The sequence below is a fragment of the Dipodomys spectabilis genome, unplaced genomic scaffold (genome assembly GCF_019054845.1).
Source record: "Dipodomys spectabilis isolate Male_0828 unplaced genomic scaffold, ASM1905484v1 ptg000227l, whole genome shotgun sequence".
In the NCBI taxonomy this organism is placed as follows: Eukaryota; Metazoa; Chordata; class Mammalia; order Rodentia; family Heteromyidae; genus Dipodomys; species Dipodomys spectabilis.
In genome coordinates, this window is record NW_024870904.1 from 4,617,708 (window position 1) to 4,641,195 (window position 23,488).

The window sequence follows — 23,488 nt, forward strand, 5'->3', positions numbered from 1 at the left end:
CTTACCAGGTTCACTGAAAACACCCATTTTCTGACAGCCAGTGACCTTTTCTATCCTCATCCCTAAGGAGTTCCCATTATTCTTAATCAGTTCTGACTTCTGTATGGAGCTCAAATGAAAACTTCTTATAAGTCTCACTTTTTCCTCCCCTGGGTTACTATTCATGACTGCTACTTCAGAGAGATATTTATTGTGACTTTCCTGACAGGTGCTATTCACATCCTCCATTTCTGGGACATCTAAAATGAATAATAGAAAAATAGACAAAAACATAAATGAGACCCACAAATTCCTTACGATAACGATATTTCCTCACATTTTGTTACTAGATTTTCAAATATCAAATCATTGCTTTATGCAGAATATATACATTTCTCTGCAATGTAGTAATTAAGAAAGTAGTACTGACATTGTACAGTGCAAAATAATGTTTTTCTGTATTTTAGATTATTATATGTTTTCCCAGGAAATATTTCCTGAAATTATTCATCTCCATACTCTTAATGCTTCCATTCTGAATCGCCCTCTATGCCCAGCACCACTGATAAGAAATTGTCCCCATCAGAGGATAGCAGCCCTAGCATACTCCTATTTTCCTCCTACCTGCATAATACTAGTTTAAAAGAAAATGAGATCTCCTTTCTACATTTCTTATTCTCTTTTTCTCTTTATGAATGACTTCTCTACAGAAAAAGGGAATTGCTAACACTGCCTACACTGGCACACCAAATTCAGTGTGTCTCCATGTGAATTCTGGATTGACAATTCCTTGAGACAAAGGATCACCTAGTTCTCTGCCACACATGACTCAGGGGCACTAGGAATACTATTGCTCCGTACCGCTCAATATAAACAGACCCACTGGGCTCTGGATCCATCATCACCATTCAAGATGCTTTAACCAACCTGTAAAATTCTTGTCTGAGGTTTCTCTTATCCATGGTTCTGCACCTTGCTCCAGCTTCACAATCAATTCAGGTTTAGGAACACAGGGCCCTGTGAATAAGAAATAGTGGAGTACAATTGCTCTTGCTGGGTCATCATTAATGGAAGGTCGCAGACATCCTGTTCACAAGGTTGCTCCTAAATCTGGTTTCTCAATTGTTTTTGTGGGGGGCCGTCAAGTTGTGGGGTGTGAACTCTCGGCCTGGGAGCTGTCTCTCAGCTCTTAAGCACAAGTCTAGCACTCTATCACTTGAGCCACAACACCAATTCTAGCTTTATTTCCCTGCTTATGTGGTGCTGAGATATCGAACACAGGGCCTCAAGCATGCAAGGGAATTGGTCTACCCCTGAGCCATCTTCCCAGACCATGGTTTCTCTATTCTTAATAACTCCATGGTGGAGTTTCCCCCAGCTTTGAGTTTATTGTGTCCATTGTGTGGCTTGAACTCAGCTCTTTTGCTCAAAGCTAGCATTCTCCTAGTTTGCCTACGATTCTAGTTTTTGAATGGTTAATTAGAGATAAGAGTTTCATGGTCACTTTTCCAAAGTTGCTGGCTTCAAAACAAAATCTTCAGATTTCAGCCTCCAGAGTATCTAGAATTCCAATCTTGATGCACTAAACTCTGTGTCAAGTTTGGCTTACAAATACACACTTTCACCTACTGATTTCCAGATCATACTGTCAGTAGTAATGTATATTTTATCTAGACTGTAGATCCACCTATAATAATTATCCCAAGTCTGAGAAGTCAGTCTCCTATTATTGGATCATAGTTTAGAACTTTTGTCCAAAATTGATTAGAAATCTTAAAGACTGAAAATAAAATTAGCTCTTGAGTTACATATAATGAAGTTGAAGTTTCCCTTACAAAGAAATGACACTTCCCATGGACTGGAATCTTTTTTTAGTGGTTTTTTTTTTGTTTGTTTGTTTTTAGAAAATGTTATAGTTCAAAGGCTTACAACTTTAATCCTTCTTTGACGAGATGAGATCTGAAGTGGCAGGCTTGAAACCAACCTGGGCATGGAAACCCAGAATATACCCCAAAACAAAAGCCAAAATGGAGTTGTGGTTCATGCAGTAGTGCAAAGGCAAACAACACCAAGCTCCCAGACCTGAATTTGGCTGGCTTTTATACTAGCAGTTTTTTAGCTGGGAATGGACTGGAATCTTATACCTAGATAACATAAACAGTCAAATGTCTACTAAAATAAAAGCACTTGATCTTCCAAGAAAAAGTGACCTTTGCTCACCCAAGGACATTAGGTTGCTATAGGTCTCCAGCATTACATCTCTGTGAAGGGTCCGCTGACCAGGATCCAGATCCTGCCACTCCTTCCATGTGAAGTACACAGCCACATCATCAAATGACATCAGCTTCTGTAATGACACATTTCCATCAAGAAATTAGACCTGGGTCATGAGAATTCCAATCAGGAATTTCATTATGCTGCAGGTATGCTTTTGTCTTACATTAAATGTTTGCAGCTTGCTGTGTTATCTATTCACTGGGAAAATTAAATAGCAAATTAGAAATATTGGACAATATATAAATCTGGTCATTAAAACACACAGATTGGCAGGGCACTGGTGGCTTATCCTCCTAGCTATTGAGGAGGCTGAGGTCTGCGGATCTAGTTTCAAGGCCAGCCCAGGCAGGAAAGTCCATGAGACACTTATCTCCAATAAACCATCAGAAAACTGAAAGTAGCACTGTGACTCAAGTGGTAGAGCACTCACTTTGACCTGAAGAGCTGAGGGACAAGAACCAGGCCCAGAATTCAAGCCCCAAGACCAATAAAAATTACAGTTTCCCTAATGCATGCAAACACATTTCTGCTGCTAGCAATAGAGACAAGATAAGAACTCTAAGGAGACAATAATCTGGCATGACAACAATAAGTCTAAGGAGGTGTCTGAAAAATTATATTATCATTTTTTGATAAAATTTTAGTACATATAAGGGTAACAATGAATTAAACAAATATTTTTTCTGCATTTACATATACTGCTTCACCCTAAATCCTATTTTGACTTTCTATTAACAGGTACTCTCATAAGCAAGTAGAACACATTCAGGATATGACATGGAATACAGAACATAGAATATTACTAGACCTATGAGAAGCAGTGTCCACATGAATATTCAAAAATACTAACAGTACTCCAGAAAGTAGCTAATGATTTATTTTGCCCATATAAGATTTAATTGAGTTCACACATAAAAATACCCTAGGTTAACCATGTTTGGTTTAAATACTAAATATTGAAAAGTGGTCACAGATACCCTGATATTTCCATCCTATGTAAAAAAGAACTGCTACCATGAAGTTTTGTAAACTTTGCCTACTTTCTACAATACAAAATATATGTGGGAGGGGAATAAAATATTCTTTACAATATTTTCATTTTAATAGATTTCATGGAAGGTGGAGGAAAATGTATACAAGCTCAAGGAATACTCAATATGACAAAAATGATGAATATGAACAAATGCTCCAATGTGTCACATATTTCTGAGTCATTTCTCCAGTAGATCCCTAAGGATATATTTCCACTTGTGTTAGTTAATCGCAAAATTCCTCAGAGATCCAAATCATTTCCTGAGAAATCCGAGAGATTTTGCAACAAGTGATATTTCTAATAAAGAACACCTTGTCACTGTATTTTTTTTTTTTTTATCAAAACCAGTTCCTATCGTATACTGGCAGTGAATTTAAATATTCAAAAGTAGTGGTAAGGAAAGACAAAACAAATACCACATCAAATGAAGTTAGACCAAAGATAACAGAATCAGGATTTTCTTGTAGTTTATAAGTTGGGCGAAGGAAATACTTTTCTGTGGGAACTCTGAAGTTGAGCTGAAGGGGGAAAAGGTTTGAGAGGTTGGAATTCCAGCCTGACCGCAATGAGAACACTGAGAGCTGGCCGCAGAAGGGTTAAAAGAGAATTCTGGAGAGGGTTAAGAGACTGGAGGGCAGGCCTTTTCCTTACTGTTGGAAAGATAGAAAGATAGCATCTGAAACTGAGCTGCTGTTCACCTTCAAGGCTAGGTAAGGTGAACTTCATGTCTGCATTTTATCTGGGAGCCAGTCTTCTGTCTCAGGAGATTAGGAAACATGTTTTCCTCACAACCTGTTGTGGCTCTGATTGTACTACTAATATAGATACTTCATTTTTGCATGTTATCAATGGTAATCTTCCCTGTGTGCACTCAAGGAACTATGCTTGCTTGCTGGCACCAAGGGACCAAGTGCCAGAGAGCCTTCCGAACCCTGGTTTTCCCTAAGTCTATCTGTTTATGTGTTTGTGATTTTCTAATTTTGTTTCTGGAATCCTGTAGAACTCTCTAGGGAACAATTTTCCTATACAATGGGTAAGAAAAATGTCAAACCTAAGAGCCATGTCAGCAAAGTAAAACTGATCACTAAGAAAAAATAGTTCCCAGATAGATCATTTGAAGAAAAGAAACAACTGAGACACATATGGAGGAAAGAGGGAATGAGAAAAGTAAGAAAAAAATGATAGAAAGATAGATACAAAGAGAGAGAAAGAGAAAAATAACCAACACTAGTGAGTAGAAAATCAAAAATAGAGAGAGAAAATAGAGGAAAGAAATTTTGTGAGGATACTTTAGAAAACAAACACGAATTTGTAGAAAGACCATAAAGGCTCTGCAACCTTATACAATCCCATTTGTCCAGCCTTTCTTTGATTTGTTGTGTTTCCGGGTCTCTATTCAGAAAATTTCGGCCTGAGCCAAGGAGACCCAGGGTTTCTCCTATTCCATCCTGTAATGTTTTCAGAGTGTCTGCTTTGAGTTCAAGGTCTTTGATCCATTTGGAGTTGATTCTGGTGCAGGGTGATATATAAGGATCTAGGTTTAGTTTTCTACATGTAGTTAACCAGTTTTGCCAGCACCATTTACTGAAGAGGCTGTCTGTCTTCCATTCTATTGTTTTAGCTCCCTTATCGAAGATTAGATGGCTATAGGTCTGTAGGTTCATTTCTGGGTTTTCAATTCTATTCCATTGGTCCTGAGGTCTGTTCTTATGCCAATACCAAGCTGTTTTGATTACTATGGCTTTATAGTAGAGTTTGAAATTTGGTATTGATATTCCTCCGGAATATCAACCCGGAAACACAACAAATCAAAGAAAGGCTGGACAAATGGGATTGCATAAGGTTGCAGAGCTTCTGCAGGGCAAATGACATAGCTAGCAAGATCAATAGAAAGCCCACGGACTGGGAGAAGATCTTTACTAGCCATACAACGGACAAGGGTCTCATATCTAAAATATACTTGGAACTCAAAAAATTAAACCACCCAACAACAAATCCTCAAAGAAACAACTGCCCAATAAGTAAGTGGGCGAAAGACTTAAAGAGAAGCTTCTCTGAAGAAGAAAGAAGGATGGCCAATAGACACATGAAGAAATGTTCAACATCCCTAGCCATAAAAGAAATGCAAATCAAAACAACATTGAGATATCACCTCACTCCAGTTAGAACAGCAAAAATCAAGAACTCTAACAACAACAGATGCTGGAGGGGATGTGGACAGAAAGGAACCTTACTTCATTGTTGGTGGGAATGTAAACTTGTTCAACCACTTTGGAAAGCAGTATGGAGGTTCCTCAAAAGACTCCACATAGAGCTCCCCAACGACCCAGCAATCCCACTTTTGGGCATTTACCCAAATGATCACAAACAAGGCCACACTAAAGCTACCAGCACAACTATGTTTATTGCAGCATTATTTACCATAGCTAAGACATGGAACCAACCCAGATGCCCCTCAGTAGATGAATGGATCAAGAAGATGTGGTATATATACACAATGGAATTCTATACCTCCATCAGAAAGAATGACACTTCCCCATTTGTTAGGAAATGGAAAGGCTTGGAAAAAATTATATTAAGTGAAGTAAGCCAGGCCCAAAGAAACATAGGTCCCATGGTTTCCCTTATTTGCAATATCTAGTATAGGTATGAGTCAAGCAGAAAAAGTCAGATAATGTGATGTTAGGAAAACAAAACCTCAAATATGTATTTTAATGTTTTTGTTTCTTTCATGCATGTGTTTCTAATGCATTTATAAGATTATTTCTTTGTTGCTTTGTATGTCCCTCCCCCACAGTGTAACCCCTGCTTTCACTATATTTGATGTCAGTATAACATGTGGAGGAGACGGGGACAAACAAGTCGTTTAAGGATTCAGGTGGACCTGTTGCAACAATGAGAAGTACAAAATGTCATGTCAAAACCAGCTTTACAATGTCGGTGGGGGGGGGGAGGGGGGGTATGATTGGGTGGGAGGGAGGGGGGAGGCTGGGAAGGGAGGTGAAGGGTAAACAAAGGAGGAGGATGCAATGCTTGGTAAGAAATGTATGCATTATCCTGCCCATGTAATTGTAACCCCTCTGTACAGTATGTTCTCAAATAAAATAAAATAAAATTTAAAAAAAAAAAAAGAAATAAAAAAAAAAAAAAAAAAAAAAAAAAAAAAAAAAGAAAGACCATAAAGGTTAGCAACAAATATATCCTAAGTTTCAAGTAAGACGAAGAACATGAAGTCGACCAAGTACTATATATGGAGAGTAATTTAAGTACATATAGGTTAATCATTCCATAACAACACATGAATGTGTGTCTGTCCATAACACTATTTCAGCAATTCCAAGAAAATTTCATTGAAATAGTTTTAATGTTGCTCATGAGGATGTGATCTGTTTGCAAGCTATCCTTCACCTTCCATGAGAAGAAACCTGCTCAGTGTCATTACATCAAATAACAGATTTGATTACATTTTATGAGAAGATGAAACCTAGACGTTCTGAAGCCAATCTGCATTCAACTTAGAAAGAATATAACCATTTAATCTGCTAAACCTACAAGCAATCTTAATCTGATAATCTATAAGCCATATGAATATGTTCCTGAGGCTGAATCTGTGTGGTTGGAATTGTTTTAAATTCTTGAACATCTTTAGGTTCATATAATGGAATAAAACCAAATGAGAAATAAAAAAAACAACTCACCAGAGATCCATTCATTCTGTCTTGCTGCTGACAATGAGCAGAAGATTCTGGAAGCATGGCTGGGATACAAGACAAATGACGTATTCAGAAATGAATCTGTGAGACTTTCGGACCAGAATTTCCTCTTGCAACATAATACATGGGCTGGAAAATGGCAAAGACTTCTTACAAGAGAAGAATCTTTAATGTCTCAAGCAGAGGATTAAAGTCTACAATAAATACAAATCCAGTCCATTTCCTGGGAGATAGATATTATTAAACCAACTAATTTCTATGTTTATGTACATACTACATTTATAAAAGTGAATGTTCCTACAAAAAATATTGAATAACTGAAAGCAAAAACATATCACATTTCCACTGAAACTATTTATTACTGAATATACTTCCGGATGTATGAACTGCTTTTTTTAATGCAAAGGTATCCTAGGAATCCATTGGAATTTGTTTTCTACCTCATTCATTTACATATTTAAACATCATGGAAAGCATGTATGATGTAACTCAGTAGTTTTCACCCAAAGTTAGAGAGGAAACTATGTACAGAATATATTTCTTGTGTTATACTATTTCAATAATGGTTGTCCAATGTTACATTTCACTGTATCCATTGCAAACATATGCGATGATTTGTAATTTGCCATTTAACATGCTTTGGCCAAAGGAACATGAGTAAAGATGAGGTAAACCCAGGTTTGAGAAGTCCCTAATGTTCATTTTCCTAAACAGTAATGCGAAGATCCGTGGTCATCATAAAGATACAACATAAAATACTCCATATAGGAGTGACACACTTGAAGATAAGCATCACCTACAAAGCATACAACCTTGAGTAAGACATATTACCTCAAGTTTTCTTCTGTGATTTTTCATTTAAGGCCAAATGTCCCCGACCAACACTTTCTGAACTACGAGGAAGATAAGTTTCAATGAGTACATAGTAAAAATGATAGTGGTAACCCAGGCTGAATAAATTAGCAAGAAGAGGATTAGGCATTAGTACATGAATAGATATTTCAGTCATAACAATTACCCCACCTTCCCAAACCACAGCCTCAGGTCCCCTCTGATAACTAGCCTCTGGGTTATTGCTCAAGCCAGCTCATCACGACTCCTAGAAATTAGCTCAAATCTTGTAACAACACAAAGTGAGAGTGGTGTAGGAAAGAGTACCACGTGAATCTGGTGCTTAGGGAAGTAGCAACAATTTTTGCATAAGGCAAGGGAAGCTAGCAGCATCTTCCCCTTCCTGTGCTTTTCTGCTTCTTCCCTTTTGGGCTTCTCAGAATTGAAAAGGTCTGTCTATTTAGGATGGAGATTCTTATTCATAGGGTGCTCTGCTTCAAACATTGCTAGGCTTCATTCCTAAAAATACAGGACCAGCACTCACTACTCCAATATCCCATGTACAACTGTCTCTCGAAACAGGATGGTGAACAAACATCTGTCAACTCAAGCCAGGAGATTAAAACCTCAAGCCAAAAGATTAAAATATCTCTAGGAGAAACAACACAGAAGCCCTAAATACAACTTCCATGTAAGAGGACTCAAGGCAGGCACACACCTCACAATTTTACTAGAATTCTTCCACCTGGGCAAAGCAAATAAAGTCACATGCATTAATAGAAGAATCCCTTGGTCTTGGAGTACAAATGCATAGCTCTTGGGCTCTCCTTATCTGCAGAATCACCCAGCTTGCTCTCAGACATTTTTTTTTTTGGTCAATTCTGGGGCCTGAACTCTGGGCCTGGGTGCTATCCCTCAGCTATTCAGCTCAAGGCTAGCACTCTATCACTTAAGCCACAGCACCCACTTCCGACTTTTTCTACTTATGTGGTGCTGAGCAATGGAACCCAGGGCCACCATCCCAACCCTTATTCATTAATTTATTTATTGTCAGTCATGGGGCTTGAAATCTTGGTCTGAGCTTGTGCCTCAGCTTATCAGTTCAAGCCTAGCACTCTACCACAAGGGCCACTGCACCACTTCTGGCTTTCTGGTGTTTCATTGGAGATAAGATTTCACAGGTTTTCCTGCCCAGGCAGGCTTTGAACCATGATCCTCAGATCTGGTTCTCCTGAGTAGTTAGGATTCTAGGTGTGAGCCACCAGAGCCTGGCATTTGTTTGTCTCTTTGTTGCATGAGTCACTTTTGGTGTCTTATTTAAGATTTACTGTCAAATCTAATGCCATAAGGCTTTCTTCCTCTCCTGTCTTCTCCTCCTCCTTTCCCTTTCCCTCTTTTTCCTTTCTCTCCGCTACTCTCTTGTCTCCTCTTCTTCCATCTTTTTCCTGACCTTTGGCTTCCCTTCTCTCCCTCCTCCACTCATTTTCTTTTCTCTTTATGTCTGAGGTGAAGACTTGCCAGTTTTCACAACAATTAGGTTTCTAATTTAGAAACACATGTAATACACATACCTCAGACTCCACCATGGCTTTCTAGAGCTACTATTGGAGCTTGAACTGCAGGTCTCACAGACAGTCAGCTTCTTCACTCACTGTTGGCACTATCACTTGAGCCTTACCTCTAACCTGTTCATTAGCTTCTTAATTTGAATTGTCTATCTAGGCTGACTTCCAGACCTCAGTTTCCTCCTTAATAGTTAGGGTAAAATGACAGTCTTGAGCCAGAAGTGCTTGTCTTGTTTTTTTATTACCTCAACATTTAACATTAACACTTAATTGGATACCACAATGAAAGGATTATTGCTACTGGTTTATGTAGAGTTAATATTCAACCTAAACTGAAATAGTTTATCTTGCAAATTGAGTGCTGTGTTAGATTTCTAAAAATTGCAACTGTTCTTCTAACTGTGGTAGATTTTCATCACCAAGCAAATCATTTATGCTGCAGGTATTGTTTTATTATTAATGTAATTTAATATTATTATGGAGATGATGCATACAGAAATTAATAAATTCTTTTCATACAGTATCTTCCATTCCTTCACTCTCTCCCAATCCCTCCCTCCTGTCTCTACTCCTGAGTTGTATACTATATTCTCATCACCCTATTTCCCTCAAATTCTATGGCTCTACCACACCCTCCAGAAGATATTCAAGTGAATACACCATACATAATTCAAAGCACTTTTTATGATTTTACAACTGACCTAAGACAGTTGCTCCCTTTAATATTCTATACATTATAGTAATAGCATACATTTGATACAGATCTATTCTAGTTTCCATCTGTTTTACTGCAAGCTTATGAGAAATATATTATTGAATTTTATTGTGTTTATAACAGATTCCTTTCTCATACTGATTTCTCGACAATTTATCTTCAGATCTATTATCAGTGTGTCTGTCTTGGTAAATATAACACCATTGTGCTTTATAAAGAGCATTTAGGTAAAGATAATGCCTTCCACATCTTGTCTGTTTGTTTAGTCATTAAGAGGAGTATTAGAGGCCGGGCACCAATGGCTACCACCTGTAATCCTAGCTACTCAGGAGGCTGAGATATGAGGATCACACTTCAAAGCCAGCATGGGCAGGAAGTCCATGAGACACTTGTTTCCAATAAAGCACTAGAAAACCGGAGGTGTCGCTGTGTCTTAGGGGGTAGATCACTCGCCTTGATCTCAAGAGCTGAGGGATAGTACCCAAGCCCCAAGTTCAAGCCCCACGGCTGACAAAATAAAAGTGGAGTACCAGTTCTCCAATCATAATGATAGATTAAAGAAATCATCATTCTTTGGCCTTTTAACCATGTCTTTGTAGACTTTACTTTTCAGCATAAAATTTTTATTATACAGATTTATGATATACCTGTTATTACCAATGCTCTGTATCTGTTGTAACACAGTTTGTGCTGATGTTTATTTCCTCTCATATTATCAGTATTTGTATTTTTCATTATTGATTTTTGCTTAGGGTATCCTTATATTGATTCATTTTGATTCTTGATTATTAATGTATAAGCTCCTTGAATAGCTTATTGAGATTTATGAGTGTATTTTCTTCTGTTCAAATCAGACAGAACCTGATATATTTACTATTTTTACATTACAATATAAACATGGTTTCATTTTAGTAATTACTTTGCTATTTTTTTGTTTGTCTCATCTGATACTTCTTTCTCAGTTTGCTTTCATGTAACCTGCACACAGCCTACGATGCAGTGCAAATCACCTGTTATATAATCTCCAGGCAATCTTCTATACACTCTAAATCACTTCTGATACCTACTACAATTTAAATCCTACTAAATAGTTGTTATACTGCATTGTTATTAGGATAATGCCAGTTTTTTCAAAGACTGCATGTTTACTATAGGTGGCATATTTTTCAAGTATTTTGGTTCTATGGTTTGTTGAATCTGTGAAACAAACAAATAGGTAAGGCCTAATAAACTCCTATGAAAATGCTAGTACAGGGGCTGCAAGGTGGCTCAGTGGTACATTGCTTGCCTTGCATACATGAGGCACTGAGTTCCATTCCTCAGCAACACTTCAGCAGAAAATGCATTGTGACTTATCACCAATTAAATGGCAGAAAACTAAAAGTGACATTCTGGCTGGAAGTGGTAGCATGCTAGCCTTTAGTGAAAAGCTTAGGGAATATGCCAGGCCCTCCCTGAGTTCAAACCCCACAGCCAACAATTAAAAGGAAAAAGAAACAATCCCAAACAAATAAAAACCTCATTACTTACTCATGGCCTTTGTTCCTCTTTTTCTTTCTATTTGTAACTGAATACTTCATGTCATTCCATTTTCAACTTTCTTTCACATTGGGGGTTGAACCTTGGGACTTGCACATGGAAGGTGGATGCTACATACCAACCTATTGTTTCTTCTTTTAACATAATAAAAGTCTGCTTATAGGACAGGGAAGTTGGCTAAGTGGTACAGTGCTTGCATCGCAGGAATGAGGAGCTGGGTTCTATTCCTTAGGTCCACATACACAGAAAAAGCCAGAAGTAGTGGGTGGCTCAAGTTGTAGAGTGCTACCCTTAAGCAAAAGCAACTCAGGGACAGCACCTGAGCCCTGAGATCCAGCCCAAAGACCTGCAAAACAAAAAGTCTGCACATATAAATTAGTCAATGCTTCCTTTGCAATCTAAAAGATATTATTTCCAATCACTTTAGATCACTTTCAACAGTATTGTCTTCCTTTCCAGTGAGTGCAGGGGCCACACACAGAACAGACCTTATGCCTCTGCTGTCACTTATAAACTAGCTGTTGTACAACAGTAAGAATCAAAAGATACATTTCTGCCCTTATTATTTTGAACATAATGGAATTTGTAAGGTTAGGTAAAAATTAGTGAAGGAAACCCTTCCTTTTCACTTATTTGTTGTGATTCTCATGGATATATCTTGTTGTACACTCAAGTTCCACACTTGTCATTTGAGTTCTCTCTGAACTACTTTTCAAATTGTTTTCTTCTTAGGACATACACATACACACATATGCTCAAGAATTTTTACTAGGTCATCTAACAATTGTTTTATTACCAATTCTTCTTATCCACAAGCAATTGTATCATCTACCTAGGACAAGACTATTACATTAGGCCACTGACTTCTCTTACAGGTCTCTGTGTCAACAGTCACCCTGCAGGAAACACCTGCACACCTTGGCCCATGGTGCAGGTGCCATGCTGTGTTGGTGGTGGACTGATGGGGAGCACATACCCTGCTCTGGGCAGCTCACTCCTGTCCCATGGTTTGCTGTTGCATAAAGATTTTGGCACTGCCCTCCTCTCCTCAGCTGGCTTCTTACCAAACTTTTCTTTTGTGTACCTTCCATTTTGAGTTCTGGCATAGACCATGAGCCCAACCAACTTTCACTACACCAGATGAAGTCTCCACATCAAACTTTTGGTAACAAATATTTAAGTTAAAATATACATATAAAGTTTTGGCTGGTTTTGTTCAGACTCCATATACAAGTGAGGCAAAAGATGGTTGGCTGTGGATGCTCCAGGTAGTCATCTACTCAAAGTACTGAGACCTCTACAACAGGGACTTCATACAAGGGTTTAGGTGATCCAGAAAAATGAAAGACAATTTTCAAAGAACTTCTCAATTCATTGAGGGAACAGAAAAAATGTACACTTAATGTTAAGCTAATTATGGGAGGAAAAATGACCTAGAGCTGGACAAACTTAAAGATATAAGTGCTCAAGGTAATGCAAGGGGGCATTGGCTGGTCCCTGAGGGTCTAGTGAAAATCCTATGATAGCCTTGTTCAGTACCCCGTGTGTTCTGTATCCCAGCTTCTGTCCCTTCCAGTCACTCTGAGGAGCATCATTCCAGGTTAACCTGAGGAAGAAACAAGGGCTCTCCTAACATCTTGTTCTCTCATTGGGATCAAGATTGATTGGGAATTGGAGGTTCTTGCTTAAATACTTAGAACTCTGGAGACCAGACTCTTCAGGGTCCTGACTTTGAATCATATTACCTGCCCCTGCTGATGATATCAGAATTTTCTGTAAAATAAATATGACTTTATTTGTATATTTTATCCAGTAACATTCACTGAATGGGTATTGAAAATATTCTAATTTAGAGCTGAAATCTTCATACAAAAGCAGAACTCTTCTAAAGCCTAGTTTTGAAAAGGGCTACAGGATGAACCGTGTGGTAGGACCCTTGACATTCTGAAAACTTATGTAAGTTAACCCACTCTTCGTGATTGTGTCTAGGGTGAATATGTACCTAAGTCATGGTTCACCACTTCTCTTCTGAGGACATAGCTTTTAGAATGAGCTGAAACTAAATATCCTGTCATTCACCCCTGAGAGTGGCCTTGAAATAAAGTGCAATCAGAAAGGGAAAAACAACAAAAATGCTTAAACACATCTGAAGAGCTCAGATTGAAAAGAGGTTTTCTCCTACATCTATGTGCACACAGCACAAGATCACAGTCTTCTCATTCAAATATATTGGTATTCTGGGACCTTAAATCATCACTACTTGATACTTCTTTTCTTATGATACTGTTTCAAGTATACTGAAATATTTGGCCACGTTTTATATGTTGAGATCTCTCTTTGAAGGTCTCATTCCCCACTTTACTGACGTGGACCACATTGTCCTGCATAGTATCTTGAACCTCTACAAGGACTTATGAACTAGTCAGAAACATAAAGGTATGTGCATGTGGATTCACTTGACAAAAGAAACCAAAATATTCGTACAATCTATCATTCCCCTGGCTTATAAGACATTTCAATATCAACCTCAATTGAGGACAATGACTATACCCTATCGAGGACTTTAGGCTTAAACAAGAATGGTAACTTTTCTGCACGAGGGCCAAAAACCCATTTTCCAAAATATCTTCCCTGGCCTTGGAGTGCTTTCTACTCAGGGCCTGGGTACTGTCCCTAGGCTTTGGCAATAAAGGAATAAAAGTGTTGACAGTCTATCAACTTCATTCACAGCATTACTTGTGGGAAATTTGGTGATAATTGGCCATAACACTTTTACAGCTATTGCTACCTAGTTTGCCTTTCAATTGTGATCTTTAAACCTCATACTCTTGAGCAAGTAAGAATCCCGATGTGAAGCAACAGTGCCCTGTTAGATCAGGAGATCTTAATTACTTCATCCAAACAGGACTCATGGTGTCCACATAACAGGATATAAAATTCATAACATCATATAGCCATATGCAAAGGTCCTTTTGCAATCACTTGGTAAAGGACTGTTTACCTATCATTGGCTAAACCACACCCAAATTCTTCTACTAAATATTTGGAAGAGTGTATTGGTTACACGTATCTTATTATTGGTCCTCAGGTTGAATTCAGGGGCAAAAATTTGTGAGGCTTCCTTTACCTTCTATAGAAGATGACCATTTGTATCACTGATTTTTCACCTTAGGGTCTTGCATCTCTGCCTGGGCCTTTCAACACACTAATTTTATAATTACATATCACAAGTAGCAAAAAAGATAGGCACATATAACCAGAGCCATGCTTTTATTGGCTAAGATACCATTTGCATGGAGCTTTTGCACGGGATGGCCTACAAAGCTATCTAATTTCAGCTTCCTGAGTAGTTAGGATTCCACACATGAGGGAGTGTAATAGCTCATTTTTAATTGCTGGTCTGAAATTAAAAGAGGAAAGGGTACTTTACCAAGTCAGTGAACATTAAGTCCCTTAAATTCTGAATTCAAGCAAAGTTTTGGCCAAATGATAATAACAAAAATAATTCAAAACATTAATAAAATGTGTTATCGTCAGGCATACTTTTAATGAATGTGGTATGTTGGTTCATAATTTGAGGTATATAACAGGCCTAGGTAGGACTCCAGTCTGTGAACCATCCCTTCTCAGAAAGCATACAGTTTGTAAACATGGGAGTTGAGAGATTTCCAAATGGATAGTGTGTGTGTGGGGGGGGGAGGGTACAAATATGAAGGCCAAGGGCACCGGTGCCTTCCAATGCCATTTTTTTTAGTAGGCCTCTGTAGATAAGCAGAAGGGTTGGGCTTGGAAGGTCGCTCAGTGTTAGAGCACTTGCCATGCATGCATGAGGTCCTGGGTTCGATTCCCCAGCACCACATAAGCAAAAAGAAAAAAAAAGCTGGAAGTGGCACTGTGGCTCAAGTGGTAGAGTGCAAGCCTTGAGCTGAAGAGCTGAGGGACAGCACCCAGGCCCAGAGTTCAGGCCACAAGACCAGACCTCCCACCCCAAAAAAGAAGAATGGTGAACAGTGTGATGGAAGGGGTTAAGCGAGCAACTAGCTAAATCTTGCAATGTGAACTCCACTGTCCTTATCTTGTAAATGGAATCATAGGCAGGATTTAAGGACTCCTTATTTTATTATGAAAATACTGTAAAGAAGAGTTATTATTTTTAAACAATTGAAATAAATACTGAAATTCTTGAAGCCACAGGAAGCCTGAGCTGAAGCACTGAAGGAAACCTCCTGTTCACAGAGAGAGCTTTCATCAGAACAGCCCACAGGGCTCATGCTTTGATTCCTAGCTTTTATGGAGGCCAAGATGAGAGAATCTCCTTTGAAGCCAGCTCTGGCTGGCTTCAACTCAGTTCCTGAGTTCAAAACCTCATATTGGCACAAAAACATTCCTTCATGAATGTGTGAAAGTATTGCTCTTCATGTAACCAAACAGCTCTGGACATATCTAGAATGACTGGCTTATATAGGATCAGGAGCCTTGGTCTTGGTTTATTAATTAAGCACTTTCTGATGTAACAGAAATTTCTTCTAAATGCCTCCAGGATATCTTTAATTACATAAATATACAGTGGCATCTATCTTGGCTCTAGAAATTCTAATGTTAGGTCAACTTTTATGTTTCTGTAAAAGAAGACAGTATATTTGTTGGAAGCTACATTATGGTAGATGGAATATTGGAGTCTATTACACAGCTAGCAGTCTGCAAGCAGCCTGTTGTAACAAAGACTTGCAGTCCAAAAATACACTTAGACAGCTTGGAAATAGGACAGAAGGTTGGGGGAGGAGAATAAAAACAGCAACGAGAAACCAATCAGCACCAAGAGAGTGCTGAATTGGGACACTATGATGACCAGAGACAAGCCAGGAGACAGCACACAGGACATGATTACAGAGATATGTGGCATGGCATCTGGTGCCACTGCTGGACCAGCCTAAGTAGGGCCTAAGCAGGAGGCAGGTCTACAGGAAATTCCCAGTACCAGGCACTGGACTATCAGTTTGAGTAACATATCAGCCAAATGCCCATGCCTGCTTGCAGGGATCCAGCCACACCTATCAGTTGGGTGGTAAGTGATGTATGGGGCATTTCTTTCCCCCTGCATGAAAACAAGATGCCAGACCCCACCATCCACCATCTGGCCAATAGGGCACCAGCCACACCTGACCTCCTTACTAAATATTACTGTATTATTAAATCAATTTATAAAATGTTACATCCTCTTTATCTTTTTGTAACATTCAAAAATTTGCTTTTTTAAAAGCCATTTTTCTTGAGGCCCACCTCTGAAAGAATAATTCTCACATTCACCAAAAATTAAACATTCTTCTTTTGAATAGTTCATTTCTTCCTTCTTCCTCACTCCTTCGCTTCCTCTTTCCCTCTCTCACTTCCCTACTCCTTCCTTCCTTCCTCTCAGGGCCTAGAAGTGATGCTGTAGCTCAAATGGCAGATGATTTTATTATTTTGTTAACTTCAATTTTTGTGAGAGATTGATCAATATATTTGTGTGCTTGATTATTTCTCCTAATGTCATATCTACTTTGGCCTTCTATGAGATAACACAGATATGACACATCTTCCACACTGGTGTTTTATTATAGCTCACTCAGCAGAACAACTAAATGGGCTAAGAGTGAATCAATCACAAGTTGTTCATCAACAGTGATTAAAGAAATGTGCAAGCACTGAAGACACTTTGGGGTTCTCCCCTAAGACAAAATGCAGAGATTCTAGTCTTTATTAATCCATCATATTTTTTAAATATATATTTTATTGTAAAGCTACTGTATCGATTGGTTATACCATTATATGAGTTAGGTCATGAATACATTTTCTATCGAGCATTGTTACCCCTCCAAGAAAGACCTTATTATTGTTATTACTTTTTCTAGAAAAGTTTTCCATTTTTTCTACATATGCTTTTTCTCCTCTTTGTGTGTGAGGGTGTGTGTGTGTGTGTTTGTGTGTGTTTTGTGTGTTCTGTGATGAACCCTGAGCTGTGTCTTGTAGTTTGAGGACTCCACATCTGCTATATCATAAGGTCTCTATCCTGTATTGGTTCTGTATTGCAATTTCAATTTTCTTACAGATCAAAGACTTTCCCATTTGGTACAATCCTAAGTTATTTCATTTGTGTGAGTGAACTTACGTGTGTTAAGCTGTGACCTCCAGGTCTTTCCACATTGGTCGCATTCATAAGGTTTCTCTCCTTGTGTTCTGTGATGGATGTTAAGTTGTGCCTTCCAGGAGAAAGAATTTCCATGCCTGCTACATATATAACATTTCTCTCTGGTGGTTTTTTTTCTGATGGACAGAAAGGTGTATGTTCTGGATGAAAGACTTTCCACATAGGTTACATTCATAAAATTTCTCTCCTGTGTGTGCTCTCTGGTGGATAGTAAGTTGGAGCTTCTGGCTGAAAATCTTTCTGCAAATACGACATTTGTAAGGTTTCTTTCCTGTGTGTTTTCTGATGGACAGTGAGGTTTGACTTCCAGGTGAAAGTCATTCCACACATATTACATTCATAAGGTTTCTTTCCTGTGTGTATTATCTGATGGACATTGATGCTTGACTTCCAAGACAAGGACTTTCCACACATGTTACATTAATAAGGTCTCTCTAATGTGTGTGTTTTCTGGTGCACAGTAAGGTTTCTTTTATGGGTGAAAGACTTTCAACACAAGTTAAATTCATAAGGTTTTTCTCTAGTATGTGTTCTCTGGTGGCGAGTAAGCATTGATTTCTGGGTGAAAGATTTTCCACACATCTTACATTCATAAGGTTTCTCTCCTGTGTGTGTTCTCTGGTGCAGAGGAAGATATTCCTTGCAGGAGAAGGACTTTCCACAAATGTTACATTCAAAAGGTTTCTCTTTTGTGTGTGTTCTCTGGTGGCGAGTAAGCTTTGATTTCTCAGTGAAAGACTTTCGACACATGTTACATTCATAAGGTTTCTCTCTAGTATGTGTTCTCTGGTGGCGAGTAAGCATTGATTTCTGGGTGAAAGACTTTCCACACATCTTACATTCATAAGGTTTCTCTCCTGTGTGTGTTCTCTGGTGCAGAATAAGATATTCCTTGCAGGAGAAAGACATTCCACAAATGTTACATTCAAAAGGTTTCTCTTTTGTGTGTGTTCTCTGGTGACGAGTAAGCTTTGATTTCTCAGTGAAAGACTTTTGACACATGTTACATTCATAAGGTTTCTCTCTTGTGTGTATTCTCTGGTGGCGAGTAAGCTTTGATTTCTGGGTGAAAGAATTTCCACACTTGTTACATTCATAAAGTTTCTCTCCTGTGTGTGTTCTCTGGTGGAGAGTAAGATATGCCTTCCAGGAGAAAGACTTTCCACAAATGTTACATTCAAAAGGTTTCTCTTTTGTGTGTAGTCTCTGGTGGACAGTAAGGTGTGTCTTCCAGGTGAAAGACTTTCCACACATGTTACATTCATAAGGTTTCTCTCCTGTGTGTGTTCTCTGGTGTCTAGTAAGATATGCCTTGCATATGAAAGATTTTCCACAAATGTTACATTCAAAAGGTTTCTCTTTTGTGTGTGTTCTCTGGTGGACAGTAAGCTTTGATTTCTTGGTGAAAGACTTTTGACACATGTTACATTCATAAGGTTTCTCTCCTGTGTGTGTCCTCTGAGGGACAACAGGGTGTTTCTTCTCAGTGAAAGACTTTTCACACTGTTTTCGTTCATCAACTACAGAAGACACATGAGAACTATATGCAGCACACATCTTACCAGGCTCACTGAAAACACCCATGCTCTGACAGCCAGTGACCTTTTCTATCCTCATCCCTAAGGAGTTCCCATTATTCTTAATCAGTTCTGACTTCTGTATGGAGCTCAAATGAAAACTTCTTATAAGTCTCACTTTTTCCTCCCCTGGGTTACAATTCATGACTGCTACTTCAGAGAGATATTTATTGTGACGTTCCTGGCAGGTGCTAATCACATCCTCCATTTCTGGGACATCTAAAATGAATAATAGAAATATAGACAAAAACATAAATGAGATCCATAAATTCCTTAATGTAAAGATATTTCCTCACATTCTGTTACAATATTTTCAAATATCAAAGCATTGCTTTATGCAGAATATATATATTTCTCTGCAATTTAGTAATTAAGAAAGTAGTACTGACATTTTACAATGGAAAATAATGTTTTTCTGTATTTCAGATTTTTATATTTTTCTTAAGGAAATATTTACTCAAATTATTCATCTCCATACTCTTAATGCTTCCATTCTGAATCTCCCTCTATGCCCAGCACCACTGATAAGAAATTGTCCTGATCCTATTTTCCTCCTACCTGCAAAATACTAGTTTAAAATAAAATGAGATCTCCTTACTATATTTCTTATTGTCTTTTTCTCTCTATGAATGACTTCTCTACTGCTGCGGACCGGCTTCTGTCGGGACGACGGAGGATACCTAGGGGAGGAACCTGGAATAGGATGGGGAGACGGCAAACAGACAACTCACACACATTAGGAGTGGATGCTGAGTGCTGAGTGCGATTTAATGCAGAGGATAACAAACTTTTATAACAGAAGTCTTCATAAGAAAGGGGCAAAAGGTTACACAATCTTGCTGCAAGGCTTCGTTCTTGGATGGTCACCAGCTGGTCGGCTGGAAGGACAAAAGTTTACACAATCTTGCTGCAGGGCTTCATTCTTAGGTGGTCACCAGCTGGTGGCCTGAAAGGCACTTGTTTCCGGCTTATCTCTAAGAAATATAATGGGTTTCGACGTTTGTCACCAACTAACCATTACCTTATTTCTATAGAGGCCTTAATTATCCCATAAGATTTTTCCTGTTCCTTCTTTAATAGTAAGGTCACGGAGGCCTAGATCTAGCAAGTCTCAGTAAATGAGAGTACCAGGAAGTTCTTTCTCCTAAGTAGTTATCTCAGCAATTGCCATACATTCCTTCTGTTCTAGCCGCGCCTACAGCTTCTTGTAAATTTCTTACAATTCCTTCTGCTGGAGTGACTTTGTGAAACCCCCAATACTTTTATATTTGCTTATAACTTGTCTACTAGCCTTCATAAGAGGGGTTGCAGGGTAGCACTTAACTCTGGTGAGTTAGTCATATTTTTGAGACATTCATCAGATATTGGAGTCGTCAACACTCTTAAGAAAGAGCTTTGAATAAGGGAACGTTGACAATGAGTAAACACAATGAGCAGCAGAAAGAGTAAAAGATTAATAGGCACTCTTATACAGTGAGGAAAAGAAAGGCAGAAACACATCTTTCCCAGGGGCTTGCCAGCCTTTTTCCAGGAGTAGGCCTTTTAGAAGCCCTATTCTCCGAGGTAGACTTCAGTGAAGTCCCAAAACTTGGAGATAGGTTTCTGTAAAGCCCCATTCTCTGAGGTAGACTTCAGTGAAGTCCCAAAACTCAGAGATAGGTCTCTGAAGCCCGTATCTTGGTCTGATAGATGGTTTCCCATGCTAAGCAGACTCCACTGGAGTCGGCGTGGCACTCTACAGACAAAAAGAATTGCTAACATTAACTACACTGGAACATCAAATTCAGTTTGTCTCCACGAGAATTCTGGATTGACAATTCCTTGAGACAAAGGATCACCTAGTTCTCTGCCACATATGACTCCAGGGCACTAGGAATACCATTGCTCTGTACAGCTCAAGATAAACAGACCAACTGGGCTCTGGACCCAACATCACTATTCAAGATGCTTTAACTCACCTGTGAAATTCTCTTCTGAGCCTTCTCTCATCCATGGTTCTGCACCTTGCTCCAGCTTCACAATCAATATAGGTTTAGGAACACAGTGCCCTGTGAATAAGAAATAGTGGAGAACTATTGCTCTTGCTGGGTCATCATTAATGTAATGTTGCAGACATCCTGTTCACTGGGTTGCTCCTAAATCTAGTATCTCAATTGTTTTATTTTTGGAAAGGTAGGATTGGTTGTGGGGCCTGAACTCTGAGCCTGGGAGCTGTATCACAGCTCCTAAGCTCAAGGCTATCACTCTACCACTTGAGCCACAACGCCAATTCTGGCTTTTTTTTCTGCTTTTTTTCATGCTGAGGAATCGAACACAGGGCCACAAGCATGCAAGGCAAGGGCTCTACCACTGAACCACCTTCCCAACCCATGGTGTCTCAATTCTTAACATCTCCATGGTGTACTTTCCCTCAGCTTTGGGTTTATTTTGCCAATGTGTGGCTTGAACTCAGCACTTTTGCTCAAATCTAGCATTCTACTAGTTTGTGTCTTGGCTACATTTCTAGTTTTTAAATGGTTAATTTGAGATAAGAGTCTCGTGTTCATTTTTCTACAGTTGCTTGCTTCAAACCAAAATCTTCAGATTTCAGCCTACAGAGTATCTAGGATTCCAAGCTTGAAGCAATGCAACCTATGTCAGGTTTGGCTTACAAATACACACTTTCACACTTTCACCTACTGATTTCTAGATCATACTGACAGTAGTAATGTATATTCTATCTAGACTGTAGATCCACCTATCATAATCACCCCAAGTCTGGGAAGTCAGTTTCCTGTTAGTGGATCATAGTTTAGAACTTTTGTCCAACTACTAATTTGCCTTCTTAATGAATAAGAATAAAATTAGCTCTTGAGTTACATATAATGAAGTTGAAGTTTCCCTTAGAAAGAAATGACACTTGCATTGGACTGGAATCTTTTTTTTTTTTTAACAAAATGTAATGGTCCAAAGGCTTACACTTGTAACACTACATTTAGGAGGTAAGATCAGAAGAGGCAGGCTTGAAACCAACCTGGGCACAGAAACACAGAATATACCCCAAAACAAAATCCAAAATGGAGTTGTGGCTCAAGCAGTAGTGTGAAAGGCAAACAACATCAAGCTCCCAGACCTGAATTTGCCTGGATTTTATACTAGCAGTTCTTTACCTGGGAATGGACTGGAATCTTGTACCTAAATAACATAGTCAAATGTCTACTAAAATAAAAGCACTTGACTTTCCAAATAAAAGTGACCTTTGCTCACCCAAGGACATTAGGTTGTTATAAGTCTCCAGCATCACTTCTCTATGTAGGGTCCTCTGACCAGGATCCAGATCCTGCCACTCCTTCCAGGTGAAGTCCACAGCCACATCATCAAATGATATCAGCTTCTGTAATGGCACATTTCCATCAAGAAATTAGACCTGGGTCATGAGAATTCCAATCTGGAATTTCATTATGCTGCAAGTATGCTTTTGTCTTACATAAAATGATTGCAGCTGGCTATGTTATTTTTTCACAGGAAAATTAAATAGCAAATTAGAAATATTTGACAATACGTAAACCTGGTCATTAAAATACACAGATTTGCAGGGCACTGGTAGCTTATGCCTGTACTCCTAGCTATTGAGGAAGCTGAGGTCTGAGGATCAAGGTTCAAGGCCAGCCCAGGCAGGAAAGTCCATGAGACACTTATCTCCAGTAAACCACCAGAAAACTGAAAGTAGCACTATGACTCAAGTGATAGTAGAGCACTCACCTTGACCTGAAGAGCTGAGGGACAATAACCAGGCCCAGAATTCAAGCCCCAAGACCAATAAAAAGTTACAGATTCCCTAATGAATGCAAATACATTTCTGCTGCTAGCAATAGAGACAAGATGAAAATTCTAAGGAGATAACAATGTGGCAGGATGACATTAAGTCTAAGGTGGTGTCTAAAAATTATATTATTATTTTTGATAAAATTTTAGTACATATAAGGGTAACAATGAATTAAACAAATATTTTCTCTGCATTTACATTTACTGCTTCACCATAAATTCTATTTAGACCTTCTATTAACAAGTACTCTCATAAGCAAGCAGAACA

At 38.7% G+C, this 23,488-nt stretch overlaps 1 long non-coding RNA gene across 1 annotated transcript; it reads right to left on the reverse strand.

The window, feature by feature from the left end:
- Nucleotides 1-928: 928 nt before the first annotated feature.
- LOC122123250 lies at nucleotides 929-22,697 on the reverse strand. Its single transcript, XR_006150361.1, has 3 exons — nucleotides 22,663-22,697; nucleotides 21,420-21,464; nucleotides 929-951 (listed from the first exon to the last, which is right to left on the reverse strand). It is a non-coding gene; the product is annotated as an uncharacterized LOC122123250 (long non-coding RNA).
- Between the last annotated feature and the right edge of the window lie 791 nt (nucleotides 22,698-23,488).